Below are 7,244 nucleotides of genomic sequence, written 5' to 3'. Positions count from 1 at the left end.
CTTCGTTCAACAATTATATTTTGAGTTCTGCAGTGTGACATTCTCTTTTCTTGCTGATGGAGATACTGCAGTGAGCAAGACAAAGTTCCTACCCTTTGGAACTTTTAGTGGAGGAAACAAACCAAGAGAGACACTGATTGTCCTCATTGCCGTGAAGGAAATGAATCGGGCGTATTGGGGAGTGAGAGGCTGCCTGCACTGGGCAGCATTCCAGAAAGCCTGGTCTGGGGAGCAGCCATCTCCAAGAAGAGGACGCTTTGCGCTAAGTCAGGCCTGCAAGTGCAAAGGGGCTGATACAAGAACCAGTTAGGACGTTTGAGGGACAGAAACAAAACCAGTACCTGGCTGGAGCCCAGTGAAATGGGAAAAAGAAGAGAAATGAGATTGCCCAGTAGGGAGGAATCAGAAAAAGCCATGAAGAAGTTGAGATTTTTATTCTAACTTCAGTGGGAAAGCATGGGATGGATTTCAGCAGGCAAAGCACATGACCTGATTCCCAGGTTCAATGTCAGCAATTTCTAAATAGTTCTCTGATAGTCAATAAGTACAGCTTTATCATCAGAGAGATGACAATGCAGATACCCAGACACCCGCTGGCTGTCTGCTCGTCATCTTAGCCACTCAAGAGGCCTCACAGTTTCAGCCTCTTGAAGTTTGAAAATTCCACATCCCCAGGAACCTGAGTCACTTCAGGAGTTGATCCATATCCCAGAATCTGCAAGGTAGGAATGCTCTTTTCTTTTCCCTCCGGGTCAGGAACCAGCAGGACCTTCCCTCTGATTATATCCAAGAAAGCAAACGGTTCCTGCCACCAGCCTAGACAAATGAGCTAACCATCAAGTTATACAGAAGGACCGTTCCCCTGACCTTGGGACCACATTCCAGGTTCTAGCATTCCATGTTTGCACAAAGAAAGCCAGACTGGGGAAGACAAGCACATTCCTGTTCCATGCATCAGGCTCAGAGACAGACTTAAAACGGCACGGAGGGAGAACGATGATTCCAACAGCTGTGCTTCGGGCAGACTTTCTTCCCTGTGCTTTCAGCTACCGTGTTGATGGCTTTTTCTTGTAACTTCTGATGCCACAGCTGACACATCAGCACTGAAGCGAGAATATCCACTCTGGGTTCTCACCCGTCCCGGACCCACTTAACTTCTGATGACTCAGCGGGGGTGGAGGGAAAGGAGACCGATTGCATTTAACACGGAATGGGCTGAAGACGTATTTTTGTCAATGGAGGTCCTCTCTTCCAGGTTGACCAACTAGATTTTCCAGAGCTACAAACAAGGGTGACATAATTCTCATGCTGTAGGAAGGCCCCGGGGGTCTCAGTAAAACATCACAACACGGAGGAGGTTTCTTCCTCACGTGCCTTTCTTAGTGGAGGAGGTTTCTTCCTCATGTGCCTTTCTTAGTCTATTCGCTGCCCTGCCCTCTGGGGAGCTTTGGTTGCTGGAGCCTGTGGCTCAGTATCTGGTCAGGGTGGTTTCTCATATGGCCCACAGCAACGAAAGAGTTCTTCCCAGGCAGCGGCAGAGAGGTCTGCTTCTTTAAAGGGGGCGAAGATGCAGACAACAACCATTTTTCATGACAAACCTTAGCTGAACCATTACATTTTTTAAACATGGATTTATTGAGTAGGTTTGTGCGAATGTGTGCCTTTGGCAAAGATTTCAAAGGTTGTCTTTTTCGTGGAAAAAAAACTTGTCAGCCAGGGCCGAGGAAACTATTTCAGCTAAGAAAAGAACCGTTATGGCCCGTAATATAAGCCATGCAATAATTGCAGCCAGAGCCAGAAAATGCAGTCATTAGAAAGGCTTCAGCCAGAACCAGGCGGTGACAAGGGGCCTCAGATAGCTGTGCTTTCATCTTTACGGCTTCTGCTACAGGAAAACGACCTTGAGATGACCTTCAAGTCCTAAATGTCTTGATGAAAGAAAATATTAGGAAAGAATAAGAAAATTATAGACAGGCCCTAAAAGTTGAATACAAGAGGAAATTCTTATGAGTTTACTTAGAAAGGAAATAATTAAATTCTTTTGAAATGATCTTTTATCTTAAAGTACAAAAGAGGGAGTTGACTGGGAAGAGGCTGCAGCCAGGACACCCGGTCGGATCAAGTCTTCACAGACCAGCTGCTACAATAGATTAAATTAAAAGCTGGGATTGAATTACGTCACTTTAGCACTTTGATCAGGGAGACCATTTACCAAGTGTGACGTTGATCAATATTTGGCTGTTACAACTGAAGGAAGAAAAGGAGAATCGATCACTGTCGAAGCCACTGTGGGTGCGCGTACAGACAGAGCAACTCATGAGCAGGTGAGGGCTAGGTGCGGTCACTCCTCTGGATTCTGCACCTGCCCTCCTCAGGGCCTCTCTCTGTCCTGTTCTGTACCCCTGGGGCAGACGGTCCACGCTCCCGACAGCTGACTTCTGGGTGGGTTTGAGACCAGAGATGGAGAGGAGAGACTGCTTCTCTGCTCCACCCCGCCCATCCTTATTTCTGGACGCAGCGTCCTGACAGGTCACTGCCCAGGACTCCAGCTCTCAGAGGGCCTGTCCTTCAGCCCTGCAGGTGATAATGGCTTTCTGCTCTTGCTCATCTCTGGATGCTCCACCATCCGCTGTGTGCTCCCCTCCCCCACAGACCTCTCACAACAGCCCCTTCATTACACAATCTTCACTTCAACTACTGGAGTGCAACTGTATTTCCTTCCAGGACATTCCCCCCACCCATACAGTCCCGAAGACATTGTCACAGAAAAGACTACAACTCTATTCTAGGGTAAATGGTCATGGTGTGCCATGGGTACCTCATTTCCATTCAACGCCTTACTGTGGAAAATAATGCGACATGAACTGAGATGGGCAAGTCATCATTTTCTTTAGGCCTTTTCAGTGGAGGCCCATTTTTTTTATATATGTTACAGGGTGTCTGGGCCAGAGCCCCAGATATCCACTGTGAGGGTTGCCTATAAGGGGGACCCAGCAGGAAGGGGCAGAGCAGAGATTTGCTGCAGCAAGCTTTCCTACTGGGGTTAAGAAGCTTATGACTCCAGAAATATCTCCCAATTCATAAAGGAAGAAAAACATTCTGCATTTGTCTTTCTTTCTGGCTATGAGGAAGTGGTCAAGACGAGAGAGAGACACGAGAGGAGAGGAAGGTGGGGGTGGGAGCAGGAAAAAAGAGAGAGCTACTAAGCCTTTCTTAAATTTCAGCCAGGACTAATTAAGTTCTCATTTTTAGAAAACTGAATAATTCTACTTGTAGAATTACTGCCAAGAGTTTTGCTTTGAAAAAGGGTGCAGCCTACATAGACACTTACTTTACAACCTGGAGCTCAGAGGCCTTTCCGGGAGCCCTGTCTGAAGTACCCCCAGCCCTCCATCACCCCATCATGGACCTTACTTTTCCTCGTGGCGCTGAGCACTCCCTGACATTGCACTGGGGGACAGACGTGTTGGTCTGTCGTTGGCCTTGCCCCCCGTGTGCGAGTCTGTGACGCTGGGCCTGCCGAAGCTCCCTCCCCAGGGCCAGGGAGGGGGTGGCCATCGAGACCAGCCTGAGTGTGGGACCCCACGAGTCCAGGCACCCACAGTGGCCGTTCCCCAAAAGGCAGGTGGGTGAGGGGTGGTGACCGCATGCTCTATGGCTACTATGTTTTGTCTCAGGAAGTCTGAACCGAGGACACTCACTTACTCAACAGAGATTCTCTCTAAAAGTTACTTCTTGTGAAAACCTGCCTGGGGGCTTGATTCGCATGTTGTTAGTGGCTGAGAATGAAGCGTCTCTTTTCTCTTCTTTGGTGCTGTATTTTCTTCCTATGAAAATCAGAAAGAAAAGAACTCCAGATGGAGAGCTTCACGTTGTCGGCAGATTTAGAAAAAGCCCCTGGAATCCGCACGGGTGGTACAGCCGGGTGCAGACTGACAAGCGAGGAATCTTCCATCTCATCGCCTCAATTTCAGGCTTCAGAGATGCCCGGCTCTGCTGTTCAAAGAGTTTTATTAAAAATTTGTGAGGAGGGAAAAGAAGTCTGTGCAGGCCTGTCTGGTGCCATTACGTCTGACACAGCACACGGAGCCGCGGAGCCGCGGACCGCCCGGGACAGCCACCGCAGGGGGGTGCACAGCAGAGGCCATGGGAGCCCCCGGGGAATGGTCCCAGATGCTCTAGTCTGGTGGGGTCCCTCCAGAATCGTGAGTCTCCATATGTGACCCAGTGTATACTTCCAGTCCTTAGACCACCAGCATTCCAGTCAGAAGACAAACACCCACGGATCCCAACGTTGAACTTGTCCCCTCGGTATAACTTCTGCTACTGCTCCTCTCATGAGCAAAACTCCCTTCTCTGATCATTTTCTCTGTAAACCTAGATCGAGCGACACACTGCCAGCAGCTCCTCTGCAGCTATGAAGTGTGGCATGAATCCAGCCTTCCCTGAAGCGGGGCGCTGCCACGCGGATTGCAATCTAGACAACGTCTGGATCCCCCACATTCTGGGCACAGACCTCACAAGACCCTTAAAGGCAGGGATTCGCCTGACGGGCAGCCTGGCTGGTGTGCTCCATAAGAAGGAGGGCTGGGTCCCCGGAAGGGAGTCAGTGCAGCCAGACAAGCTGCCTTATCCCATGCAGATTTTTCTGGTTGCCAGGAGAGGTCTCCAGCCTGGAGTGGCCCTGCTGAAAGACACCCAGTGGAGCTCCGTGAAGGTTTGGGATGAATGAGGACGTGGGAGGGAGCGTACCGCGTAGCAGCAGCACAGAAGGAGCGTAGGTAGGCTGTAAACAGCCCCAGATGGGCATCTGGGTTCGGGCTCGGCTCAGCCTTTCTCAACCCAAGATAAAGCTTGGGATCAACTGAGAGCCTTTAAAAAATATTGATGCCTGGGTACAACATCCAGAACAATTAAAATAGGATCAAATTAGGATCTCTGCCATCGCCTAAAAGTCCTAGGACAATGTGTAAGGTTAGAAAAAGTTTGGGAACAACGTAAGTGTGGAAAATGCGAGGCTAATGTGGAGGATGAGTTTCACTGGTCACCCTGGCCGCCCAATCACTCTTGGAGAGGTGGGATGGCCAAAGAGGAAGGTGGAGCTAAGGTGACACAGGAGACGGAGGGCCACCTCCACTGCTCAGGCCCAGTGCTCTGGCCACTGCTCAAGGGCAGACTGAGGCCTGAGTCCAGAGCTGCCCCGGGGTCTTGGGGTCTTTGGAAATGCGGACCAGTAGCCGGGGTGGAGAATCTGACTCACTTATCTAACCCACGGCCCCAAGCATCTACCTTTGATCCTTCTTTTTTTTTGAGGAAGATTAGCCCTGAGATAACTACTGCCAGTCCTCCTCTTTTTGCTGAGGAAGACTGGCCCTGAGCTAACATCCGTGCCCATCTTCCTCTACTTTATATGTGGGAAGCCTGACACAGCATGGCTTTTGCCAAGTGGTGCCATGTCCGCACCCGGGATCCGAACCGGCAAACCCCGGGCTGCCGAGAAGCAGAATGTGCCCACTTAACTGCTGCGCCACCAGGCCAGCCCCTAACTTTGATCCTTTGTTAGGATCGCACCAAAAGACACCAAAGACAAAAAGATTCCTCCTTCCCTCTGTCAGAGCCCTTCCACCTTATCTGCCTTGTCCCTGCTCAGCCTACTTCCCCTGCTCAGAGGGGAAAGGAGGGCAGCCCTGTTGTCTGGTATGCTAGGAGGCCATGTTACACTTGGCAATGGTCCTGATTTTTACTTGCAGCATCACTGCCCCATCCAGTGGGGTGGGGCAGCACGCTCCCTGTACCGCTGTAGATGGTGACCCTGAGAAGGCCAAGACCAGACAGGCGTGCCACTGACACAGCAGTGCAAATGACTGAATACACACACACACACGCACACGCACATGCACAGGGCAGTAAGCCACCAGCAGACAAAGAAAGGAAAATACCAGCGATAACAAAGCAGGAGAGTGACCCACGTTAACCCAGACAGTGCTCAAACGGCTCCACTAAACTGTGATTTTCGTTGCTGCTTCTTAGCCCCAGAAATTATGCTTTCCTTTGAAGAGCTGATGTAGCACTCTAAATGATACATTCAGTACGAGAAGTCCGTGTTCTGTTTCCCCGCAGGATGTAATCGAGACTGGATACATGGCCTGGTGTCTAATTCTCCAGTTACATAATTAGTAACTGCACATCAGGCAAAAAAAAAAAAAAAAAAAAAACCCAGCCCTGAGAGAGCATCTCAGAGGAGGCACAGCTGAGGCGGTTCTCAAATTCCTCAGTGCTCAGGCTTCTTAGCCCCCAGTCATTATTGTTTGTTGGTTTCTTCTTCTGTTGTCATAGCCATTAGTACTATCACGATGCGATCACTGTTGAGAGAATGTTGCTCTAGAAATCTGAGGACTGGAGAGCAGGAGGGAGAAGGGTATGGCCTTGGCAGCATCTCAGAACCACAGTTCTGGATCTCCCAGAAGCCTCCAGGGGGCGCCTTCCAGCTCGGAGTCTCCTGAGACCCCAAGCATGTCACAATGCACTCTTGGTGAACGCCCCCGCGGAGGGCAGGGCAGCCTAAAGGAGAGGAGTCACAGGGCCTTAGCCAGGAGGCTCCAGGTCTGTAATGGGGTAAATCGACTAGTTCCCTTTTCTTTTCCTTTCGGTTCTTCAGTGACATAATTATTATTTCTTATCCACAGGCTCAAGAATCTTCTCCCAGAACATGTAATCTTACAGTTCACTTAATAGCGCATACCTTAGGCCTCTCATCTTCCTAAGAGGTTGGTTTCAGCTCACTCACCACGTGCGGAGACGCTCGAGGCCTGCTCCACGGCAGATCATACTTAGGGTCTGACTTGGGCAACAAACGCTGTCAGGGCCTTTTCAGAATTGTATTTCCTAACAGAGAGAAGTTCCTCCTTCGGTGAAAGGCATCGCGGCAGAGCCAATGGTTGAGGGGGACCCGTTGTTTTCTTAGGGGGCATTTTATCTCCTCTCTGGAAAGTATCGCAGAGCTCCCCATCAGAGTGATCGTGCCTCCCCACCTCTCCTTCTCCCTCACCCCAGACACAGACACACACACGCACATGCACACACACTTCCAAGCCCCTTCACTGACGGGGATGTCCTTTTTCTTTAACATACACAGAAGATGAGAATAGTGTCAACATCCACTGACGTGTATTTTAAAGTTTGAGGAGCGGCGTTGGCAGGGGCAACCACAGCCAACAGTCCACATCGAGGGCGCACAGCTCTGC

The 7,244-nt window shown here is 50.2% G+C and overlaps 1 long non-coding RNA gene across 1 annotated transcript; it reads right to left on the bottom strand.

Moving 5' to 3' along the window:
* Nucleotides 1-417: 417 nt before the first annotated feature.
* LOC138924855 (uncharacterized) lies at nucleotides 418-6,472 on the bottom strand. Its single transcript, XR_011440180.1, has 3 exons — nucleotides 5,940-6,472; nucleotides 3,702-3,827; nucleotides 418-1,928 (listed from the first exon to the last, which is right to left on the bottom strand). It is a non-coding gene; the product is annotated as an uncharacterized lncRNA (long non-coding RNA).
* Between the last annotated feature and the right edge of the window lie 772 nt (nucleotides 6,473-7,244).

The sequence above is a fragment of the Equus caballus genome, chromosome 6, assembly GCF_041296265.1.
Source record: "Equus caballus isolate H_3958 breed thoroughbred chromosome 6, TB-T2T, whole genome shotgun sequence".
Classification (NCBI taxonomy): Eukaryota; Metazoa; Chordata; class Mammalia; order Perissodactyla; family Equidae; genus Equus; species Equus caballus.
Note: the sequence above shows the minus strand (reverse complement) of the source record. Positions and strands in the feature narration are given on the sequence as shown.